The 25,708-nt window shown below is 44.0% G+C and overlaps 1 protein-coding gene and 1 long non-coding RNA gene across 6 annotated transcripts in view; one reads left to right on the top strand and one right to left on the bottom strand.

The window, feature by feature from the left end:
* Positions 1–25,708, top strand: part of PHF21A (PHD finger protein 21A) — a 294,983-nt gene that overhangs the window by 103,965 nt on the left and 165,310 nt on the right. The window lies entirely within an intron of this gene.
* LOC123369851 lies at positions 17,347–25,427 on the bottom strand. 3 transcript variants are annotated; one of them, XR_006579159.1, is made up of 4 exons: positions 25,298–25,427; positions 19,762–19,848; positions 18,871–19,003; positions 17,347–17,624 (listed from the first exon to the last, which is right to left on the bottom strand). It is a non-coding gene; the product is annotated as an uncharacterized LOC123369851 (long non-coding RNA). The 3 variants fall into 3 exon arrangements; XR_006579157.1 differs by lacking the exon at positions 25,298–25,427 and adding an exon at positions 24,968–25,277; XR_006579158.1 differs by lacking the exon at positions 19,762–19,848 and having other exon boundaries at positions 25,298–25,410.

Raw genomic sequence — 25,708 nt, forward strand, 5'->3', positions numbered from 1 at the left:
GGTACAGTGATTTGAACTTGAGACCGGAGTTATAGTCTAAAGTTCACTCACTTTATTCTAAAACAAGAAGTCCTTACTCAGGCAAAACTCTTTGAAGTCTATTACACATTACGGACTGAGAAACTGAGAAAGAGCTTCTGGATTCATCCCTTTGAACACTGGATACCTCTTAGTCCATAGCAAGCCAGTATGTTAGTCTTTGCTAGGCTAAATGCTCGTCTTGACTGGTGCTTGGTTTCTAATTGACTGCTCCACAATTGACTGCTAATGGCTTTAGTCACCTGGTGAGGATTGCTCCATATATAGACTGAAAATAGTTGTCATTGGCAGACAAATGATTACTCTATAGAATGTCTAGAGGACTTGCAAAACCATATGGGTAACTATTTAATTTAGATTTTCTTGTGATGGGATACATAGTTCTACTGACCTATGCATTAAAAAAAAAAAAATCAGTCAAAAGCCCCTGTTTTGTTAGTTCGTGTTTACAATACTACTATGAAAATATAACTGCATCGAGCCAGCTCTTGGTCGCTGTGGCCTAAATCCACAAAGGACTTTATTGACTTTTTTCCTGCATGGAAAAAAAAGAGTTTGAAACATGTTTAAACAGAATGTATAGCTGTATCCCACATAACATCTAGCTTCCTGCATTTGTATTTATGCTGCATATATTCTGTTTAAGAATTAAATAGTCTTTATGAAAGTAAAAGTTTACTTCCATGACCTGTGTAGTTTTAAAGGGAAGTAGTAGGAATCAATTAACATTATTTTTGAAACTTTGTTTGAAGATGGAACTTCGCATTGTATTTCCTTAACTCATTGTCTAGTTACTATAATGTAGTGAAGAAAACCATTTAAATTCAACTAAAAACTGAAGTTTGCTGTTTATGTTGTGTCTCCTGTGAAGGGGATTTGTTCTCTAAAATCAGCACAATAGTGTGGTTGTGTGTCAGAGTGAGAAAGAGACTGCAGCTTCAGAATTTTTCAGTTAGGTCAGAGGGCTCCTGATAGTTTCAGGTTTAGTTTGCCATCAAGCCAGAGGATTGACTATCAGTTTACGTGTTCAGACAGGGACAGGAGGTGAGGTACTGGAAGTGGGGAGAAGGAACTTCAGAGCTTAGAAAAACATAGACATCTGTCTTATGGTGGTTTTATAACTCTGATTTGATAGTCTTTAAAGTTACAATTATAAAAAGCTGAACAGAAAATACGATTTGCAGTTGAGAATAAGTTAGTTGCTTTTGACTCTCTTTTCTCTTCAGTCATTGTTTATGGCAGGGGTGGGAAAACTACGGCCCACGGACCACATGTGGCCCGCCAGCCGATTTAATCCGACCCTTGAGCTCCTGCTGGGGAAGGGGGGTCAGGGGCTGCTCCATGCGCCGCAGCTCCCGGAAGCCATGGCATGTCACTCATCCGGCTCCTACATTTATGGGCAGCCAGAGGGCTCCACGTGTTGCCCCGAGCTCCCATTGGCCAGGAACTGCGGCAAATGGGAGCTGCAGGGGTGGTGCCTGCAGATGGGGCAGCGCACAGAGCCACCTGGCCGTGCCCCCACATAGGAGCCAGAAGGGGGACTTGCCGCTGCTACCGAGAGCTGCTTGAGGTAAGTGCCACCCGGAGTCTGCACCCCCGAGCCCCTCCCCAGCCCTGATCCCTCCCTTGCCCCCCCGAACCCCTCGGTCCCAGCTTGGAGCACCCTCCTACACTCCAAATCCCTCACCCCAGCCCCACCCCAGAGGCAGCACCTCCAGTTGGAGCCCTCACCCCCTCCATGCCCTAACTCCCTGCTCCAGCCTGGAGTCCCCTCCCGCACCCTGAACTCCTCATTTCTGGCCCCACCCCAGAGTCCGCATCCCGTCCTGCACCCCAACCCCAATTTCATGAGCATTCATGGCCTGACATACAATTTCCATACCCAGAGGTGGCCCTCGGGCCAAAAAGTTTGCCCACCCCTCGTTTATGGGGACATTCATCTAAGGAGAAGCTGCACCCTGTTTGCTCAGCATAGCATCTTGAAGTTTCACATGGTGAAGCATTTTTTGTCATGTGATAAAGCATGAGTTGTATTTAAAAAGCTTTGATTTACTTCAGTTTCTGAATTGTTGGCTGCCAGTAATCATGAAAAGGGACCTCATTTGTGACACAGAAAGTGTGAAGTGTTAAATTGTAAACCAGTTTCCTACTTTACATTCCTATTATTTATTTTTGCTAAATGTTGAACAGTGATGTTCTTGTGATTATCAAAATATTAAAACAGGAGGTAAAACAGATGCTTTATCCTCTCTACCATTGGGTCCATGAGCTGCTAGTGTCCTCAAAAAGACCCTTTTAAAAGAGCATGGCTGCTAAAATGGGGATTATATGAAATTGTGTTTAAACTGAACATACATTTTCTACATGAAGAGAAGACATGCTTCTTGTGTATGTAGTTGTAGTGTGTGTGAGGGGAGGAGGGAGAGGGGCCCTTTTGAGTTTTGGAAAGTCTCTGCAGACACAGCTGTGATTTTGCAAGGCATAGGGATGCATCTTGTTAAGAGTCAGACACTGTGCTTTTGATGGAGTCTTTACTTTTGTTCTCATTTTCATTATTTTTCCTTTATAACAAATGTAACTGAGAAAATATTGGTTTGATCTTTGCTAACTTCTAAAGTGGTTTTATGAGCAAAATTGGTGTGTACTCCTGTTTCCTCACATCTTTTACATACATTTCTAAAGCACTTTTTACTGTAATGCCTCACTCACTTCCTCTGGCTAAGGGACTGTGTTGTAGCACATGCTTAGTTCAGAGAGAGACAGTGCTAGAGCTTTTGACTAGAAGGGAGTCAGGGTTCCCAGTTTCTGCTGTTCCAAGAATTGGAGACTTAGCTCTCATTTCCCCCTAGGTAGGTTCATGGGGCATCTTTTAACCACAGCTGTGGGATGATGATGATTCAGCTTTTAATTTGTGGACACATTTGCCATTGTTTAATCAACTTTCACTGAAGTGAGGTGTATAACATTCTGCTTTTCCGATTGTCCCTCCTCTTATGCTTGAGGACAGAGTGAGAACCTACGGTTGTAAAAATTGAATTAAATACAGTATTGTTGTTGCTGACATTTTATAAATTATTCTTTGCTCTCTTCTTTACTGAAGATGCACAAAAGCTTCTAGTGCAAGTGCCAAATCTGTGGCAGTTAAGCCAAGACTTCCAGTTGCTGTAGAATTTCTCTCCCATTCTGAAGCATTGTGGGAGTAGTGCTAATATGCTGGAATTTGCTGTCTGTCATTGCAGTGATTCATAGTGGTTAAGACTTCTTGCTGAGAGTTAATAATGAGAGCTCTGTTCAGAAGTTTGTGAAATTGAAGAGATCTGGCAATCTACAAGGAGAAAGCAAGTAGTCTGTGTCACATGTAGGCATAAACATAAAAAGAGAAACTGGTTAGTTGATGCAGAATTAAGCTGTACAGAAAAAGGCAAGCCAAAAATTCATACAGTTGATGAAAATGTAAAGAGCGGTGAAAGTGAATGCTTTGATTTGTTTCACTTGGGAGGTAATGAAGCTGTGCATGCTGTAGGTTTCACTGAATCACATGAAAGGCAACTTAAAAGGGAACAAACTTTTCTTGAACATAAGTTTCATTTAGAGGGGGAGTGTAAATTTTAAATTTTAAACTGTTCTTTTTTCCTGATAATTTTAACTTTAAATAATTAACAATGAAAGTTTAAAAATTCAGTGAAAATAAGTGAGGTCAGTTTGGCTTTTGTTTTAAGTTTAGTGATTTCAGAGCTACAGTCTTTCAGTTGTAGAAGAATGTGTTTGTTTAAAAAAATCAGTTGGAATTTTTAAAAGGCAGCATTTCTTAGGTTTTGCACAAACAGTTTTTACCAAGTCTAAGTTTGGGACCAGATTTGATTATGTCCCTTTAAAACTTCCTTTTACATGTTTACTTTCATTTTCATCCCAGTTGATTTTAAGATTTTTGTACCATAAAATAGCTGGTTAAACTTTACTAATCTTTCCCCACTAAGTGGTAAAATTTCTGTTTCATGGGGGGTTAGCTATGATTTCCTGATAACCATAGTGGTAACCGGGAGCTAAATCCCTGCTCTGGAAGTGTACTCTTTAAAGTATAAATGTTTAGAATTAGCAACTGAAGTATCAGAAAAGCTACCAACATACATGTTGTAGATTTTCAGCGTTGGAGAACCTGTAGCTCTCGTGAAAGACTGAGAAGGAGCAGGGCTGGCATGAAAGAAGACATGCAGGATGAAGACTTCCAACAGACATCTGTTCTCCTCTTCCATGCCCTCCCCAATCAAATACAAATGGCATCACTCTGTCACAGATACGTCATCACTAAATGTGCCCCACATTACTTTGTTTTCAGTGGCAAGGAAGAGTTCACCTTACTTGAGTGAAAATGTGGAATTGTGCCAATAGTTAAGTGACTGAATTAAGGTCACAGAGAAAGTCAGTGGCAGAGCCAGGAGTTTACCACTGATTTTCAAATTTAGTATTCTGGTGCCTTACCACAAGACCACCTTTCCTCCCAAGGTTGAACACTTCTGCCTGTTTAACCAGAATTTTTTCTAAGGTGTTGTTCAGTAATATTGCCTTGCAGCACCAGCGTTAAGGTTGGATTACCTAAAATCATAACTTCCTTTTCAGAAATGCTTCTTCATGTTTTGTGAATGTTGTTCTTGGCTTCCTTGAACACATTATGATGCTCTCTGGCCTTTTTTGGTGCTGTTTCACTTTCCTTCCCCATCTTACCATCTTGACCAAGTCTCTAATTTAAACCATTTAACAGGTAATTTTAATATGGGCTCTACCGCATACTAATTTTGGCAGCAGAAATCTCATTACACGGCCTTGTTTTCAAACAAGAACAAAGCGGAGAGGGTACTTTTTCTGTAATTAAATTTGCAATAAAATTAAATGATTCATCCAGGTTTCACAGAATTTTTCATCTTTGTGTTGCACTTTAGTGTGTTTTCCTTAACAGTGCCCTGACGTTGAAGGAATTGAGAGGATTCCTTTGCATAAGCCTAAAGAGAAACAGAGCCTTTTTGTTGATAAAGCTGAAAACAGGTATCCATTGTCACAAGATATCTAAGTTTTTGATGGACTTATCACTTTGGTATGTAAGTGCTGAACAGAATTATATTAAGACACAAAAAATAGTTCTCTTTGCAGTGATGTCAGGTGGTTTTATTTATTTTTCCTTCAGAAGGAAGTCGATTCACAAACATGTTTTACTGTGGAGAACAGGTGATTACTGAATCCTATAGAGAACACACTGCAAAAGCAAGCCACTGTGCTTTGTCTCTTAAGAACTGGCAAGTTTATTCTCCGTGTTCGAATTTAAAGCAACTTTAGGCAGCCCTTTTGGATAACTCAGATTACCAATCCACATTCTGTTTGTTTATAATCTGCCAAGTTTCTTCCAGTCTTGCTACTTAATTGTGTGTAATGAGAGAAAAGGTTTTTGTTTTTTTATAAAAGTAGTAATGATGAATAATTAGCCACAATTATAGCAATAAATAGTTGATATGCATTTGAGTAAATGCAAACAAATCACTTAAGCAACAAAGAAAAACTGCCATAACTGAAGTCTTCAGAAATGTATCATGAATAAGCTGTAAAATTTATTACAGGGATCCATATCAACCTGAAGAGTATAGTAAAATTGAAGGGTGCATAAATGTATCCTGGGACTCCACCCTTCCTGCATACTAATCACAAGTAGTAGAGTGGAATTTTCATGAAACCCACTTAAAAGGTCTAAACAGAATGTCTAATACTAGCACACTTCACTCAAAACACGTTTTGTGGTCTACACGGTGTATGCAGGCAAAATGATTTTGTTGGGGAAGGAAAGCTCAAGAAAGGCCATAGAACATAGGAGGAAGAGGAGAAACTGGTATAAGCTATCAAAAAACATTCATAAACTATGCAGAAGCATTTCTGAAAAGACAGGTATGTAAATTTTGACAAGCCCAAAAACTTCTCTCATTGATGTAGTGCCATTGCACAGCAGGTGATCCTGGCTTTGCAGGCTAACATGATTGGATAACCTCTTAACCAGGATTTAGTAGAGGTACATCTAGGATAAAGTTCATGAACTTGGATGTCTATATTTTAGATATTTAAATTCATAATTAGGAACCTAAATAAGAGCTAAGCTTTTCAGATATGCTGAATACTTTGGAATATCCTTCGAAATCCATGGGAGCTGTGGATGCTCAGAATCTCTGAAAACTCATGCCACTCCACTCTCAATCTTGTAAATTATGCCCCAAGTACCAATCAAACAAACAAACAAACACCACCAAACCCAGTCCAGGTGTGTGTTAGAGCACCTTTTCTATTGCCAGTGGAAGAAATGTGCAAATGTGCCATTTGAATTTATGGTAATGAATATAATTGTGACATTAGAAAAAAGTGCCAGAGGCTGTTGGTTTATTTTGGTGATCTGGGACTGCTTCTATTAAGCATGGATCTTCCCCTCTTTTGAATGAATAATATAAAAAGATAAAAACACCTATTACCAAGTGGCAGTAAGCAGACACCTTTCCTGAACTGCTTTATGAACACAATCCACCCAGCATGAAAAGTCCCAATTCGCTTTTCTGAGGTTTGGCTTTAATAATAAAGAACACAGCAATAAGATATAAGACAAAGACCAGCTTAAACCGTCTCCCCAAAGTTGGCTACTTCTAGGCTTCCTTTCTGAAAACTGCTCAACCCAAGTGTCTTTCTTTTTAGACACACTCCTACTTCCTTTATATGCAGCTGGGACAATGAGTCACCCGCCTCAATGAGTAAACAGAACCCTCTTAATCTTTTCCTAGTATGATCGACACCTGCTTAACTGTGAGATTTTGGACAAAACAGTGCCAAGCTGTTACAATACCAACTCCAGCCATAGAGGTATAAAATAATATATTGTCTTGGAAATCATCATAAAAATACAGACTTATTCTCAATATGATAATTGAAAGATGGATAAGGAACTGGTGAAAGGGGAGGCTACAATGGGTCATACTAAAAGGTGAACTGTCAGTCTGGAGGGAAGTTACTAATGGAGTGCCTCAGGGATTAGTCTTGGGACCAGTTTTATTTAACATTTTCATTCATGTCCTGGGCACAAAAAGTGGGAGTGTGCTAATAAAATTGCAACTGACACAAAGGTGAGAGGTATTGCCAATAAGGAGGAGGACCAGAATATCAAACAAGATCTAGAGGACCTTGAAAACTGGAGTAATAGAAATGGGATGAAATTTAATAGTGCAAGGTCATGCACTTTGGGACTAACAACAAGAATTTTTGCTGTCAGCTGGGGACATATCAGTTGGAAGCAACAGAGGAGGAGAAGACCTGGGTGTATTAGGTGATCACTGGATGACTATGAGCTGCCAATGTAATGCAGCTGTGAAAAAGGCTAATGTAATCCAAAAATGCATCAGGTGCAATATTTCCAGTAGAGATAGGGAAGCGTTATTGCTATCATACAAGGTACTGGTGAGACCTCATCTGGAATACTATGTGTAATTCTCCTATGTTTAAGAAAGATGAAATCAAACTGGAACAGGTCCAGAAAAGGGCTACATGGATGGTCCGAGGAATGGAAAACCTACCTTTATGAGAGGGAGTTTGGCTTGGTTAGCCTAACCAAACAAAGGCTGAGGGGAGATCAGATTGCTCTCTGTAAACACCAGGGAAGGAGACAAATTATTTAAGTTAAGTACCAGCATTGATACAAGAATAAATGGCTATCAGCTGGCTATCAACAAGTTTAGGCTTGAAATTAGATTAAGGTTTCTAACAATCAGAGGAGTGAAGTTCTGGAACAGCATCCAAGAGGAGCAGTAGAGGCTTCAAAAACTGAGCTTGATATGTTTATGGAGTGGATGGTATGATGAGATTGCCTACAATAGTATGTGGCCCATCTGCAACTGTTAGTCGCAAACATCCCCAATGACTGAAGATGGGGCACTAGATGGGGAGAGCTCTGAGTTACTACAGAGAATTCTTTCACCAGTGTCTGGCTGGTGGGTCTTGCTGACATGCTCAGGGTCTAACTGATCACCATATTTGGGATTGGGAAGGAATTTTCTCCCAGGTCAAAGACCTTGGCGGAGACCCTGGGTTTTATTTTGCCTTCCTCTGCAGTATGAGGCATGGGTCACTTGCTGGTTTAAACTAGAGTAAATGGTGGATTCCCTGTAACATGAAGTCTTTAAATCATGATTTGAGGACTTCAGTAACTCTGCCAGAGGTTAGGGGTCTGTTACAGAAGAGGGTGGGTGAGGTTCTGTAGCCTGCAATGTGCAGGAGGTCAGACTAGATGGTGCCTTCTGGCCTTGAAGTGTATGAGTCAATATGTAATGGAGGAAAACAGGTTTCTTTTTATTGGGAGATGCAGTAGATTCTCTTCATTAGCAACCCCTCAGTTGCCATAAATAAGTTTCCATTATCTGGTTGTTCTCAGTTAGTGGAAGGCAGGTTTGCAAGGCTGCAGCCAATGAAGAAAGGTGCTGGCATGTGTCTTCCCTGGCTGCAGCCCTGCAAACCTGGCTGCAGGCAGGGCAGCAGCAGAGAGGGCGGCTGTGTCCATGATGCCAGGGCTTTCTACAGGGATTGTGGGTGCTTGGGGCCCACAGAGCTGCACAGTACCTCTCCCTGTGCTCTCAGGGCGTCAGGATTAGCTCATCCCAGTGTTTCCTTCCCTGAGTGTTGTTCGCTGGCAGGGTGCAGCCTGGAGAGCACAGGGAGAAGTACCATGTAGTTCCAGCATCTGGGCTGCTGCAGCTCTCCTGCCCACAGCCTCCCATCCTAGCCTCTTGCCTCCTGTGTGATCCCTGTCCATAGGCAGATTTGCAGGGCTGCAGCCAGAGAAGATACATCTCAGCACTTCCTTCCCTGGCTGCAGCCTTGCAAACCTGCCTAGAGTTGAGGCTTTTTTCCCAAAATATGTTCTTAATAAGTGGCATTCTATTGCCAATATTCAAATCCCATTCCCATTAAAACTAATGGGAAGTATTGCTATTAACCAGAGGTTCTAATATCTGGGTTTCTGTTAAGCGGAATCTACTGTTTGTGAGGATGTCATCTCGTCAATGATGAGAGAGGTAAAAATATCATAGGAAACACTTACTAGTTGGAAGGGGAGGAGAATCAACTGCCAAATATCCACTTTAGAGCTACAGTTGTTTGTGTCTTCTAAATCTAAAGGCTTAGCTATCCAAAAAGCACATGATAAAAGGCCTATATGAAAAGGATGACAGTACATTATGGTGTATCAGTAGTAGCTAGGCAGTTGTAAAGAAAGATGCTTCTCTGCATCCTTTTCCATCCTTTTTGAGGGTAAAGAATCTGATTGAAAGACATCCCCAGATTCTCCAGGTTGGATCCTGGTGTTCAAAATAGAGAAGTCCAGAGGTGATTTAAAGGGCCTGGGGCTCCCCGCAGCAGCCAGAGCCCCTGACCCTTTAAAGTGCCGCTGGAGCCCCACTGCTACCGCGCTATACACGAACCCGTGTTATATCGGGTCACATTATAGCGAGGTAGAGGGGTGTGTGTGTGTGTATATCTTCCTACTGTATTTTCCACTCCATGCATCTGATGAAGTGGGTTTTAGCCCACGAAAGCTTATGCCCAAACAAATTTGTTAGTCTCTAAGGTGCCACAAGTAGTCCTTGTTCTTTTTGCTAATACAGACTAACAAGGCTACCACTCTGAAACATGTTAACACAGTTACCCAAACCACAGTATCCTCAGTGTACCTGAAGGCAGTACTGTTGTGGGTGGCATTTCTGGTGCTTCTTATGCTGGTCTCACTCAACACAGCTGATGCTGAAGCATTCTCCAGTAATTCTCCTTTATTTTTCACATAAATGCAGTTATCTGTTACACCTGTTTAGGATATGGGAGACATTGAGGAGAAGTATCAGAATGAATGTTGTTTGGACACATAAGGGACTAATAACTCTTCAAAGTCCAAATACCATTCTGCCTGAGTGAGAAGACAACAAAGGAAATTGTCCTTCCTAGGATGATCTTACCTCCCCACTGCCCTGTACTGGTTGGAGGCTTTGTTGTAGTCTCAAGCAATTGTTTCCAAAGTTAACTGGGACTGTTGGACCTGGAAATAGATATAAAAGCTGGGTGGGCCTGCTAATAATGGTACATTTGGCAAGTATGCAAAGATTGGTCTGTTGTACAACAATCTCTTTGCTTTTAATGCTTTGTCATCTCTACATTTTTACACTTATCACCATGAGGAAAAAATAACTGTCTTTTAGATATAAGACCCCAATCTATGTGAAAATGCAGTGTAAGATACTTGAATATTTACCCTCAATTGGTCATATAGTGGGCAAGCTGGGCTATTTGATAGAAGGCTGACTGGGGTGAGAAGGGAAAAAGACTTGGCAAAGATTGAAACATTCACTTTATTCCAGTTGTGCTTCATGTTGTACCAGGATATGAGATCTAAATGTGGGAACTCACTATCAAGACATCTTATGGAAATCTTTAAGAGATGTTTCCTGTCTTCCTCACCTTCCTGCACAGCACTGAGTACAGTGACAGGAGTAGCCCAATGTTCTGCCTCGTGACAGTCCTTCTTACAAAAAGAATGAAGAAACATACACCAAACAGCAGAATCCCTTGTTTTGCAACCAGATCTGAGGATGCTTGTTTGTGTTTGACATTTCCATTCCTAGTACTCAGTAAAACTAGTTAGAAGTTGTGATGTCAGTAATATTAGGCATCTTGGCATTGTAATTCACATCATTGTAGGGTGTGAGCGTATGTGCAAGGGTGAGTTAGAGTTTGACATGTTAACCCAATCTTAACTCGGCATTCCTTGATTTTTCAGGTTTTAAATCACTCTTGCCATTACTTATGTTTTTTTTAATGAGGTGAATAAGTTTAATTCACATTGATCAGAGAAAGTAAATGACTAATCAGTCCCTGCATAGGAAGGTGGGTATATTCTGTGTCTCCATCATGAGCACATTGGCCTTATTCTGGGTCCCCTCATGTTACCTTCACACCAACTTTCCCACATAACCCATCATGGCCCTTATGATCAGCCAAAATGTTCTTGCCATCTGTCCTCAGGATTGAATTCCTGGAGCGAGTAATTGAGTTAAGTTCTCATATGAGAGCCTTCAGTTTTGGGATTCACTCCATCTTGCAGTATTCCAAAACCCGAAGGACATGCTTCAGATCATGTATTAAACCTGTCTTTTTGCCTGGAAGAGCTTTGTTACTGATCATGAGGAGCAGCAGGTGGTGGTCTTTCAATAGGTTTAGCTTTGTCCGCAGGTAGGGATGAAGGAAAGGGAGTGACTTCATTGTGAGGATTGATTGTTTAGACCTTGGTATTAAATATCTAACTCTTGTCCAGATACTGCATAATAATTAGCACATAATAATTCAGGCAAATGATAACCAGTCATGGAATAGATTTTTTGTGTGTGTGTGTGTGTGTCTTTGTCTCTTCCATAAAACTCTGCAGTTGTTTTGCCATGCCTGGAGTCAACATATAGCTGGTGGCTCAGGCAATTACACCCTTGTCTTTTATTTCAATTTACTTTTCTTTCACTTGCAATTAAATTTTTAGTCATAAATACAAAAAAGCAGAACACTAGGTGGCAATAAGCCCTGTGCAGTACCGCCCTCCATTCTGGGATTTTTGTGTGTCACTTAAGAGTGCTTCATTTTTCTGCTTGCACCTTTGGAGTTATTTGTCACTGTATGTTTTTTGTGTATGATCACAAGATCTTCGGTAGAGGAAGAGGGCCCTCCCTTGGAAGAAATTATGATGATTCTCTGTGTCACTAACACCATTACCTATTCTTTTGGTTTTTGAAGGCTTATGTGTTTTCTCTCTTAATGAGCAACAGATGAGGCAAGCTCAGAATGTTCCTCCTGTGTTCCCTCAAGGGACGTTATTGCTTTGTTTGGTAAGAGTGTTCTCCTCCCAAACTCCTGAGATATACTGGTTGAAATAGAGGTGATAACTGAGTCCACATCTCAGCTTGGGTTTTCCACTTTGCTGCCTGATGAATTGTCACCAAAATCCCATAGTACAGTGATACTCAGACCTCCAGTGGTTCAGGAGCCAAACTAGCGATCAACATTACCCAGAAGAGCCACAGTAGCGTGAATTCATTGTTACATTTATTATATTTCTCGCAAAATGACTATTATTTTATCAACTACAATTGGTTAATAACATAGTAAAAGCATCCTGATTGGTTAATAATTAAATGACAGTGTTTTAATATCATGTGCTGCAAATAGCCGCAGACACATTAAAGAGCCACTTGCCGCTCAAGAGCCTCAGTTTGAGTATTACTGACCTAGTATTTGTCGTCTGAGTTGATTTTTTGCCTTGGTGTACCTGCTTATGCTATTTTAAAGAAACATTAACACCCCCATGCCCTTCCTTTGTGGCACCAGCAGTATCTATGCAACCGCCGAAGCCCCACCATGCATATAAGCAGCATGGGCATAAGGCCATCTCCCTGATGGGGACTGCCTCTAAATGCAGTGTTGCCTCCCCGAGCCACGCCAGGTTGGGTGAGAAATAGTGTGTAGACTCAGCTGCTCCGCCACCTAAGAAATCTCGTATGGAGCATAAGTCCAAGCTCCGCTGTGATCTGCCAGCGCTGCCTCCAGCCACGGTAACTGGTCCACTGCCTTCACCTCTGGCACCATGGACACCGCTGGAGCCATCTGGACTTTCATACCTGGTTCCATGCACACCAGAACATTTGTACTCTCTGATGCCTCCAGCCGAGCTTATGCTGCCATATGCAGGCTCCCCTAGGCGCTCGAGGTCTCCGGCCGCTTTGAAGCTTCTATCTCCAGTGGATGAATCTCTCCTGCTCTGCTCTGCCTCTCAGCCGGTACCTCTCTTGCTCCCGGACTGCCCTGTTCCACCCCATCTGCTGCTGGCAGCACCAACAGCCTCACTTCTGCCAGAGCCTCCTCTGATTCTGAGTGGTCCTCTGAGCCAGACCCCGCATTCTACCCTGTGTGCTCCTATAGCCCGGATCCTCGGTGCCAGCCCTACCCTCTGGCATACAGCCCTTCTGCCAAGGCATGGTTTCCTTACCCCTGGGGGCTGCCGATGCCTGGTGACCCATATGCCTGGCCCTACTGGCCCGCTGGGGATCCTTACTGGGACCACTGCTACATCACTGGCCATCTCCTACCCGCACCCAGTAGCATAGCTAGGGGGGAAGCGGGGCAGTGGCCGCTCTCCCACTGAGCACAAGTGGTGCACTTTCAATTTCTTGGTGGCTTTTTAATTTTTACTCACCTGGCGGCGCTCCGGGTCTTCGGCGGCACTTTGGCAGCGGGTCCTTCACTCGCTCTGGGTGTGTTTGGCAGCACTGAAGGACCCACCACCGAAATGCCGCCGAAGACCCGCGGAGCGAGTGAAGGACCTGAAGTGCCGTCGAAGAACTGGAGTGCTGCCGGGTGAATAAAAGTGCTACAGCAGGTGGCGCCTTTTTTTGTGATTGCTCCCCCTGTTCGTTCCACCTCGCTATGCCACTGCCCGCACCGCCCTTCTTTCTGTCTGCGACAAAACCCAGGACATTTCTGCACTGTTGGTACTTTCAGCACCACCAGTCCCGACTGGCCCTTCCTCATCCTCGGACAATGCATTCGTCCCACCTTCCCTTACTCCCCCACCCTCCTGACGACCATAGTCAGTACCAGGACTTACTTCGGTGCATGGCTGCAGATCTCAAGCTGCCAGTGGAAGATGTTCAGGACTCTCAGAACCAGTTCCTGGACACCTTCAGCCTTCTTGCACTGCTCTCTCTATCCACGAAGCCATCTTGCAACCAGGTCAAGTGGACTGGCATACACCAGCTTCCTACCCCAAAGCGGGCAGACTGCCGCTACTTCATGCCATCTAAGGGTATGTACTTCCTATTTACTAAACTCACACTCCAACTCACTCTTGATTCACGCAGCGACTGAGCACACCTAACATCACCTCAAGGCCACCCCTCCTGATTGTGCAGCAAAGAAACTTGACCTGCTGGGGCTTAAGGTCTGCTCCTCCGCAGGCATCCAGTTCCTCACTGCCAACTACCAGACCATCTTGCCAAAAGTACGACTTTCTCTCTTACTCCAAGTTGGTGGAGATCCAGGCCTTTCTCCTGACAGAGAAACAGGAGTGTTTTTTCAGGGCCTACTGGATGAGGGCATGGTAGTTGCCTAGGTGGTTCTCCAACCTGTGGTTGATGCTGCTGACACCTCAGCTTCAACCCACCAGCTTTCCCAAGGTGGTCGAGACCACCCTTGAGGACCTCCCCTTTGACAGTCACAAACACTTCAGTGATAAAATGGAGGAGTCCCTCCATTCTCTTAAGGACTCCCATGCCACCCTTCGGTCGCTTGGCATCTACGCCCTGGCCCCAGCCCACAGGCAGCAGCGGTCATCCTTCCGACCCTGCCCTCACACTTCCTACCAGCCCCACCCTCAACGGCCGAAAGAGCCATCTCTCTGACACCCAGGCACACAGCGACCTTGCTACTCTGCCACTGCCACCTCCATCATCACCACCGTCCCACAACGTCCATCCAAGCAGTCCTTTTGACTTTCCCCCTGAGATCCGCGAACCTCTCTTCACCCCTCCTGTGGTGCCTCAGATCTTTTTAGGGGATTGTCCTGCCCTGTTTGCCCACAGTTGGGTGATGGACGTTGTTCACTGGGGGTACCTGAAAGGAGAGGAACTCTATCCTCCTCATTGCCTGCCCCATGGTGGCCCTGGGGATCCTTCTGAATATGATCTCCTCCGAGAAGAAGCAAATAGTTTCCTCTGGAAGGATGTCATAGAACACGTCCCGTGCTGCTACCATAGCTGTGGTTTCTACTTCCTTCATTTTCTTGTGCTGAAGGGCAGGAGGGGTAGCCTGGATCTCCGATTGCTGAACAAATCCATACGCATATTCCACTCATGGATAGTCACACTGCCTCTCATTATCCCATCCATCCCCCATGGAGCCTGGTTTGTGGCTGTCGATATGAAGGATGCATATTTTCATATAGATACCAACCCCGCTCATTGTAAGTTCCTTCCTTTCACAGTGGGGGACTCCCACTGCCAGTTCAGGTCCTCTCCTTTGGGATCGGCACTGCTTCCCACGTCTTCATGAAGGTCTTTGCAGTGGTCTACATTGCACCATCTAGGCCAGTGATTTTCAAACTTTTTTCTGGCAACCCAGGTTAAGAAAATTGTTGCCCACGACCCAACAGAGCTGGGGATGTGGGGTTTGGGGTATGGGAGGGGCTCAGGGCTGGGGCAGAGGGTTAGGGTGTGGGGGTGAGGGCTGCGGGGTGGGGCCAGGAATAAAAGGGGTTCAGGGTGTTGAGGGGGCTCTGAGCTGGGGCAGGGGGCTGCAGTGTGGGAGGGGGTCAGGGCTCTGGGCTGGGGGTGCAGGCTCTGGGGTGGGGCCAGGGATGAGGGATTTGGGGTGCAGGAAGGGGCTCTGGGTTTGGGGGGGTCAGGGTGGGGGCATGGGATTGGAGTGCGGGCTTAACTCGAGTGGCTCCTGGTCAGCGGTGCAGCAGGGGTGCTAAGGCAGGATTCCTGCCTGTCCTGGCACCGTAGACTGCACTGCGCCCTAGAAGTGGCCAGCAGCGGGTCCGGCTCTCCTAGTTGGAGGTATGCAACTCTCGCCTGCTGGGCGCCCCCCCCCCAGCTCCTATTGGCCGGTTCCTGGCCAATGGGAATGCAGAGCCAGTGCTTGGGGCAGGGGCAGCACACAGAGCCCCATGGCCCCCGCACCTAGGAGCCGGACATGCTGCTGACCACTTCTTGGGTGCAGCGTGGTGTCAGAACAGGTAGGCACTAGCCTGCCTTAGCTGGGCAGCACAGGAATTTTAATGGCCCAGTTGTCAGTGCTGACCAGAGCTGCCACGACCCAGTGCCTTACATTCTGCGAGCAAATGCTGCGTCATGATCCACAGGTGGAAAACCATTGATCTAGGCCACTCCATATTTCCCTAACTGGATGTCTGGCTCCTCGTTGCACCGATTTGCGACTGCCTCCTTGCCCCCATCCAGACTCTCCACAACCTCCTTGCCAGCCTGGGGATCTGCATCAATGAGGACAAGTCAGTTCTCATCCCTGCCCGCACGCTTACCTTCCTAGGGGCGCACCTGGACTCTCTAGTGGCCCACGCCTTTCTCCCATCAGACTGATTCGCTGCACTCATTCCGCAGCTGTGTGCCTCTTCCTCTTTGGCCACATGACAGCCTGCACCTTGGTCCCACCGTATGCCTGCCTGCATATGTGCTGGCTCCAACTGTGGCTCTGGGCTGTCTATAATCATAATCCACAGTTAAACCACCTGGGCAAGCCAGTCCTGATCCTGATCCCCACCTCTGTCCTGGCTTCCCTCACCTGGTGGTGCAACCCATCAAGGTCTTGGCTGGCACTCTATTCACTCCCCCCACACCACTCGCCACGGATGCCTTACTTGTGGGATGGGGTTCCCATTTGGAGGGCCACACAGCTCAGAGCCTCTGGTCGCCCAGGCAAACATGGATGTGTATCAGCATTCTGGAACTGCGGGACGCCTGCCTTACTTGCTGGGCGTTCCTGCCCCTCATCACATCCCGCCCCATTCAACTGCTGTCCACCAACATGACAGTGGTTGTATATATCAACAAGCAGGGCAGGGCCTGGTCCCCCTCCCTCTGCGTGGAGACCATCCTCCTCTGGAACTGGTGCCTTAGGCATGGGGTCACCTTCCATGCCGTGCACCTCCCAGGCACCAGCAGCTCTCTGGTGGACATGCTTAGCAGGTCCCATCACATAAATCACAAGTGGGAACTCCACTCAAAGATGATGAAGAGGAGGTGACTTACTGTAATTGTAGTTCTTTGAGACATGTGGTCCCTATTTGGATTCCAGTACTGCCTTCTATCTCCTCTGCTGCAGGGTCCATCACTTGGTGGTAAAAGGGACCTGGAGCAGCATCAACCCACACAGACTCTCAAAGCCTCGGACGCACCATGCAGGCAATGGGTCAATAGACACTAGTACAAACAGTTCCAGCTCTGGCCAGGGATGCTGAGTTTTTATTCTCTGACCAAGCATTAAACTTTCTGGTTGTGGACACAGTCAATGGAAGGGGCGGATAGCATACCCAGAAGGCCACACCTTATAATAAAGACCAGAAAGACCAGGGTTCTTTTGTCATAAGAGCTATTCATCAGCAGCACTTCAGTTCAGTATCACTAATCACCAGGTAATGATGTCAAAATACGACTAAGTGAACTATGAGACAATTAAGGTTTTTATTGACCATGTACCATGGGAACATCAAGAACAGTTCAGCGCTATAATAAAATATGGTCAGCTTTTGGCAAAGATTTCACTGCAGGTTTCACTAGATGCAGCGGACATTTCAGCCTGGTATATTTCCTTGGCAGTACTGATGAGGCAAGCTTCCTGGTTTCAGTTGTCTCTACTTCCTGCAGAAACCCAATCAACCATGGAAGATTTACCTTTCGATGACCAGAAGTTTTTTGCAGATTCCACGGACAACTCACTTCACACCCTAAAAGACGCTCTATGGTTATACACACCTGCAATTAAGAGAAAATTTAGCCAGTCTCAGTTTGCACAGAGATTTGATCCTGCTCAATTTTCCATCTTCCATGGGTCATCGGAGCCACTAGCTAAGAGGTCAAGATTTTCAAAGAGAGAGCCTGCAACTACCTCGACTGAGTCTTCCCAGCCTTCCGTATTGTCCAAACACCAGTTTTGATGGTTTGGTCAAGAGTCCAGACCATATAATAATCAGGTTCTCTTAGCTGCACGACACAACCCCTCATCTTCATATTGGGCACCACCTCTATTTCATGAAGCATGGGAGGCTATAACATCAGACAAATGGTATTGGAGGCCATTTCTTCAGGTGATACTATCCAACTTACTTCCTTTCTGCCCTTCCAGTCCCCTTTCCCATATCTCTTCAGGGACCCCTCTCACAATTAGTTTGCTTACACAGGAGATCTCATTGCTCCTAAGTCTAGAAGCCATAGAACCAGTTCCTCTTCAACCCAGTGGAAAGGGGTTCTAGTCAAGATATTTTGTGATAACCAAGAAAAATGGGCTGGAGGCCAATACTAGGTTTCTGACAACTGAACAAGTTTGTAAATGTCTGAAATTCAGGATGGTGTCCCTAACAGCTGTAGTTCCCTCCATGGAATCAGGGGACTGGTTTGCAACCCTCAAAGATGCCTACTTCCAAATAGAGATACATCCTTCCCACAAAAGATTTCTTCAATTCTTTTTCACAGTCGTTACCAGTACTGGGTCCTGCTCTTTGGCCTGTCATCTGCCCCAAGGGTATTCTCAAAACTCATGGTGGTTGTAGCTGCCTACCTCCCTTGTCTAGGAGTAACTGTCTTTCCCTACCTCAATGATTGGTTCATCAAGGGTTGGTCACATCAGGAGATATGGTGGCAGTTCAAACAACAAATTCATTATTCCAAAGTCTAAGCCAGCAGATAAATCTTGAGAAATCGATTTTTGATCCCCTCTAGTCAGCAAATTCTCTTTATAGGAGGACTTCTGGATTTGGTAATGGGCAGAGCTTATCTCCTTTTCAACAGGCACCTTGCTCTAAGGAGCCTTATGCAAAGAGTTAAGCTCAGCCAGCAAGTTCCACAATGGATATGTCTACAACATGGCGGCTTCCATTTTTGTGACCAAAAGCCAGGCTCATCTTCAGTGTCTCCAGGGATGACTCGGGACTGCTCATGTACCCAATATACACAGTATGAACAAGCAGGTATCTATACCAAGCCAGGTCCTACAGTCACTCACCTGGTGGATGAATCCATCAAAGTTTGTGAAGGAATCCTATTCAACCAGTATCCTCCCACAGTCCTATTAACAGCGGGGTCCTCATACAGTCCAGGGTACCGTGGCACAACAGGAACAGCGCTTGCTCATCAATCTGTTGGAATTAAGGGCAGTCAGAAATGCTTGCCTGTGCTTTCTTCCCCTAGTCAGAACCAGGTTCATCGGGATCTTGAAAGACAACATAACGTGCATGTACTATATCAGTTGTCAAGATGGAGCATGTTCCTCGTCATTCTATGCCAAAGCAATAAATCTTTGGAACCGATACATAACCAATGTTATGCTTCTTACATCCTGGGGATACAAAACACCATGGAGGACATCTTTTATAAATATTTCTCCATAAATTATGAATGGGAGTTAAACTCTTATAGTCTCATCAAAATATTCCTAGCTTAGGGATTTCCAGAGGTTGACCTCTTTGTCACAGCAACCAACACAGAGCGCAAGAAATTCTGTTCCAGGTGGGGCTCGATCCCCAATTTCTAGCATATGCTTTCCTCATTACATGGACAAAAGATTTTTTTTTAAATGCATATCCTCCAATTCCATTGCTCTTAAAGGTCCTTATCAAGATCAGACAGGACCAAGCCAAAGTCATTCTGATTGCACCAACTTGGCCAAGACAAGTTTGGTTTCCTTGCCGCATCAGACTTATCTCTTGCCTTCTATGGTGGCTCCTGATCACACCTTGATTGTTGTCTCAGGATGTGGGTCAGACACTTCACTCTAATCTGAATGTCCTGCAGGCTGCAAGCTTGGTTCCTCAGTTGTTCTCAGGACTAGGGACCACATGTTCATCATAAGTACAAAAGATTCTATTAAATAGCTGAAAGGAATCTACTTATTTACCTTCAGAAATGGAGAAGATAAAATCTTTGGTGTAACTGATGCCATCTTTCTCTGACCCACTCGTCTTTTTCCTCAATCCTGGACTACCTGTTGGAATTATAAAATTCCAGCCTTTCTACAAATTCCACTAAGGTTCATTTATTGGCAGTAACAGTTTTCCATGTGCCAATAGGTTTCTCAGTATTTGCTCGTCTAACCACAGCAAGATTCCTAAAAGAGCTTTATCAATCTTTTCCCACAGATTAGAGCCCCTACGCCTCTTTGGGATCTCAACCTCGTTCTTAACCATTTGATGAAAGAGCCCTTTGAGCCACTAGCTAGGTGTTTGCTGCTACATCTCTCTCTGAAGACAGCCTTCTTGGTAGCCATCACCTCTGCTCCAAGGGTTGGGGAAATGGGAGCTCTTACGAGGTCATAAAGATACCACCTCATCCAAAGTTCTTACATAAAGTGTCGTCTTAGTTTCATATCAAACAAACTATTCACCTTCTGTTTTTTCCCTAAGCTGCATCAATCTACACAGAAATCTGTTTTGCATACACTGGACATTAAGAGGGTATTAGACTTTACTTGGACAGGACTAGGCCATTCAGGAAGACTCCTAGACTCTTTTGTTTCTGTTCCAGGTAGATCTAAGGGAGCACCTCTATCCACTCAGGACTTTCTTGATGGATATCTGGATGTATAATTGCCTATTATAGTTTTGGTCATGTTACATTTCCCTTTAGAGTGACTGTGTACTCAACAGGCTACATAAAAAGCACTACAGTTTCATACAGACAATGACTTGTTTATACTGCTTTATATATTACACACTGAAATTGAAATTCCAATTGATTTATTTTATAATTAGATGTAAAAATTAGAAAGTAAGCAATTTTTCAGTGATTGTGTGCTGTGACACTTCTGTATTTTTATGTCTGATTTTTGTAAACAAGCAGTTTTTAAGTGAGGTGTAACTTGTGGGTACGCAAGACAAATCAGTCTCCTGAAAGGGGTACAGTAGTCTGGGAAGGTTGAGAGGCACTCCTCTAGTAGATCACAGTCTACATCAGTAGCCCAATTCAAAGATGTTTCAGTAACTGAAATCTGCAGGGCTGCAACTGTTAAAAAATTTTATGCCTTATTTCCAGCCAGAATTTGTCTAGCTTCAGCTTTCAGCCATTGGATCGTGTTATGCTTTTCTCTGATATAATGAAGACCCTGTTATCAAATATTGGTTTCCCATGTAGGTAACTATGAACTGTGGTCAAATCACCCCTTAATCTTCTGTTTAAGATAAATTGAGTTCCTGGAGTCTTTCACTATAAGACATGTTTTAATCATTCTTGTGGCTCTTCTCTGAACCCTCTCCATTTTATCAACACCCTTCTAGAGGATTGTGGACACGAGAACTGGACACAGTATTCCAGCAACAGTCATACCAGTGCCAAATACAGAGATAAAATAACCTCTCTATTCTTACTTAACATTCCCCTGTTTATGCATCCAACAATCATATTAGTCTTTTTGGCACAGTATCTGTCCGTCCCCCCACTAGCCCTTCTGAACCCCAGTCTGTGACTCTCCAGCAGCCCCACGTGTCCCACTTTGCCTCCTAACATGGCTTCAGGGGCAGGCTGCTGTGATGAATGCAGCCCACAGCTGTTACTGCCAGTCAGCCGGCTGTTCTGGCACCAGAGTGGCATCTGGTGGACAAAAGGTGGAACTACAGCACTTCTTGAACAGAATGTATTTTCTGCTGGGAAAAAAAATTCTGCGCCGGACATGAATTCTGTGCATGCACAGTGTGCAGAATTCCCCCCAGGAGTATGGTTCATGAAAGAAGATACCTCAGACATCTAGGTTTATCAGGCAGAATTATTGGAACCCTTTAAAGCACTGAAACTATCTACTCCAAAAGAATAGAGAGCAGAATCCTGCACTATATTCCAGGTGTTAGAGTTCCTTCAGCAGGCGTAGACAAAGAGTTGCATCTTAATAGCTTATGAAGAAAATGGTCCTCTCTAGGATCCATTAAATACCAAATACACAGTTATTGCCTGTGTCAAGCTGTCTGGAGGGGCACACAACTGAGAATAGAACAGGAGTACTTGTGGCAACTTAAAGACTAACAAATTTATTTTAGCATGAGCTTTCGTGAGCTGCAGCTCTCCGAAGAAGTGAGCTGCAGCTCACGAAAGCTCATGCTAAAATAAATTTGTTAGTCTTTAAGGTGCCACAAGTACTCCTGTTCTTTTTGCGGATACAGACTACCACGGCTGCTACTCTGACAACTGAGAATGTGAACCTCTGGGCAGACTGTCAAAAGCAAGGCTAAAACCTCGAAGTGGTGGTATGTTCTATAATTAGATTTCACCAACCCAGTAACAAATGTGAACTCCTAGATCACTTTAACAGTCTTATCATAGAGTCACGGACAGTCCCCCTGGGTTCCTCAGTTTATCTTGACACTCAGGCAAGCTGGACTGATTGATAATTGGTCACCTATACCAAAGATCACAAAATCAGCTTCCTTGCAGTCCCAGGGGACAAGTCACATGTCTCACATCAGTTTATACCCTAGATCTCACACTAAAGACAAAACCTGTAGCTAATCCTGTAATAAACTAACTAAAGGTTATTAACTAGGAAAAAGAAATTAGAGAGTTATTTACAGGTGAAAGCAAGCAAACATACAAGCACACGTAAGTTGCCATCTATGGTTCCTAAAGATGATGGCAATGTTGTAATTTGTCAATTCAAAATGTCTTTCAGGGTAGACCCCCAGAGGTAATTCTTGGAGAATCTCTGCCTTAGTTTAGTGTCTTTGATCCTGTGAGAGTTCAGACAGAAAAGAGATGAAAAGTTTTATTGTGACCCAGTTTTATCTTTTACATTTAGCCTTCCAGTCCATGGCTATGTCTACACTACACAGCGTTTAGCAACATGGCTGTGTTGCCGCAGCCGTGTCGCTAAAAGTTGTGCAGTGTAGCCGCTGTTTGTTGGCTGTCCTGCTGACAAAAAGCTTCCACCCCCAATGAGCAGCATTAGCGTTGTCAGCAAGAGTGCGCTGTTCACACTGGTGCTTGTCGCAGCAAAACGTTTGTCTTTCGAGGGGAGGAGGGGTGTAGAGAGTTTAGCCAGGGCTTGTGTCTCTCGGGGCAGTGGGGAACCACACTGCCTCACTAAATTGGGGAATAGGTCTAGTGGGGAATTAGTCCGGCCACAGGAGTCGTCCTCTGTGGCCTTTGTGAAGGTAGACATAACACAGTAAGCCCAGGCCCTAGGTCAGGGCGGGGCAATGGTGAGTCAGGTGCTCAGGCCCTCAGGCAGGGGCTGAGCAATAACAGTATATAATAGCAGTAGGCCCGGGCCCCAGGTTCCTGCGGGGGCGGGCTCAGAGCTCCCTGGCTGCGCCCACTCTGGTGTCCGGAGGGTCTCGTCTCTCTCCGGGGCGGCAGGGAGGTTTAAAACCTCTGAAAGATAAGTTTTGTTGTTCAATTGCCAGTGTAGACATAACCTTAGTTGTGGTAACAAGAATTTGCACTGTTTTTAGTATTTCTATCAGTATGTGTATGGATATGTAGTTATCTTAGGTGTGTAGTAACATGCATATCCTTATACTGTCACAGGAGCTCTGGATCAGCCATCAACGAACACCAAATCAGAGCCACTAATATCTTGGATAGTGCCCTTCACTACTTCTAATGTAATAAGCCAAAGAGTCCTTCGCCCCATATATTTAAAATTTTAAAGAAAAGTGCCTTCATTTACCTACACAAAGAAAATATTACATGCAAGTTAAAAAACCAAAACCCCACACATGGGAAATTTCCCAAACAAATCACTTTGCTTTGCAAACCATTAAAAAAATTGCTATACTCCATTATCACCTCAAGATCAAAATGCAAGCACTTAAAAGAAGGAAATGAATAGCTGAGGACATAAATCTTAGACATGTAATAAACTTTCTAAACAAAGTGGGTCTGACTAACTGATGCTCTGTGGTGTCTGCAATGGCTGAACAAACCAGACATAGGCACAGAAGGTTTTCCAGCTAACTGCAAAGCTATTATGTGGGGTTTTTTTATAGTTGGGCAAGGGGACGATGGAGGGAACGTACTGGGCCAGGGTGTCCCTATATTCTGGCTAGTCTCTGGCTATTGCCAGGACCCTAGGAACAATGATAGCCAAAGCACAAGTTATGGCAGCCCCAGAGTAAAAGATGCATCTGAATAAATTGTGTCTGTTATTTTTAGCAAATGAAATGCCACATTTAATTGCAATACAGCAAATTTAATTCTGATGCCCAAATAAATACTTTTCTATTGTCTGTATTCTTCAAGTATTAACATAATTTTCTTAAAATTGAGGGCCACTTCCTCAATCAATATAGCTCATTGACTGCTTTTTTCATCTTGATATTTTTATTTTTTTGAATTAGCTTTAAAATACTATTTATATGCTCCTTGGACTACGAATTATGTCTACTTATTTGTATCAAGTGTCAGAGGGGGGGTAGCCTTGTTAGTCTGGATCTGTAAAAGCGGCAAAGAGTTCTGTGGCACCTTATAGACTAACAAATATATTGGAGCATGAGCTTTCGTGGGTGAATGTCGACATGCATCCGACGAAGTGGGTATTCACCCACGAAAGCTCATGCTCCAATATGTTTGTTAGTCTATAAGGTGCCACAGAACTCTTTGCCACTTTTACTATTTGTATGTTACAGCCCCTAACACAATAAGGCATTGTCTCAGTGAAAGCATCTACCGTAAGTGCTACTGTAATGCAAATTAACAAAACAATATTTGTGTTGCATTTATAAAAGGCAAGGAGTAAGTATTCCTCCCCCATCTCCCTGTTTCTGATGGTATGTCAAGAGTGGGATAGTGATGTAGATGTTTATTTTATTCAAGAACAGCATGGAGAGTATGCCAGCAGTCAGAGGGAAATACACAGAAGCAAACACGATGTATTTATTCTGGAGTCATCGTGGGTGCAGATCTAAACAAAACTGGTTTACACAAGTCACTGACCTGTTTTGAAACCTTACAGGTGAAAGATGAGTCTACCACTCTCCCCCCAACTTTTAATTACAGTTTAAAGGACCGTTATTTTATTAGCTTTTCTTTACTGTATTTCTCTCTGCAGGAAGATTTTTTTTTTTAAAGTAATGAAAGAATTGTGGCACTAAGGGGGCAGTGTTAGCTTCTCTTCTTACCTTTTCCTGTATTAGAGACCAGTTTCACTGATGTATAAAGAATCATTCCAAGCTTTAGCTTTCAAAAACATTTTAGTAGGTGAGATGTCTCAAAAAATTCATCACATCCTTTATTTGTCTTTAAAATATTAATGTTGTGCTCATGAAAAACACTGCTTAAGGCTAGAAACTGCTGAGAATGGGATTCATGTCACTAGTTCTAGCTTATGGAGTTATTTTTGCATGTAACTAACCAAAAAAATCCCTAACCATATCAAATACATTAAGACCTCTTGAGGTCTTAAGAGATGACCACTCTTCTCTTTAAAGGGTGAAATTCATTTCACTTACATAAAATGCCAGTAATCAAACTCTGCATGGGAGAAATGAGACATGGTTTCAACAGCTTAAATCCAACCCTGATCTTGGTACAGGGCTGTGGGATAGCCCCCACATGGTTGCAGTCTAGCACAAAGGCTAGAGTAGTGACCACACATCCTCTGTGACACTTACATGTTACTAAGACGACTAGATCTGTGAAAATGTGGGCCCTACCTGGTCCACTTTGATTATTGTTTTCTACTCCATGGCTGGCCTAAAGACTATCCACAGTGCATATGAGATATTCAGGGAGTTTTCTGTTACTACTCTACTTCGAGTCCCTAGCACATCCCCCATGCAGAGCTTACTTAGCAAAGCCCTGTGCACTATGTCCCTCATAGCTACAGGTTAATTTCACACATTCTATTTTTCTGTCCTCCT

This window comes from Mauremys mutica, chromosome 4, assembly GCF_020497125.1.
Source record: "Mauremys mutica isolate MM-2020 ecotype Southern chromosome 4, ASM2049712v1, whole genome shotgun sequence".
Lineage (NCBI taxonomy): Eukaryota > Metazoa > Chordata > Testudines > Geoemydidae > Mauremys > Mauremys mutica.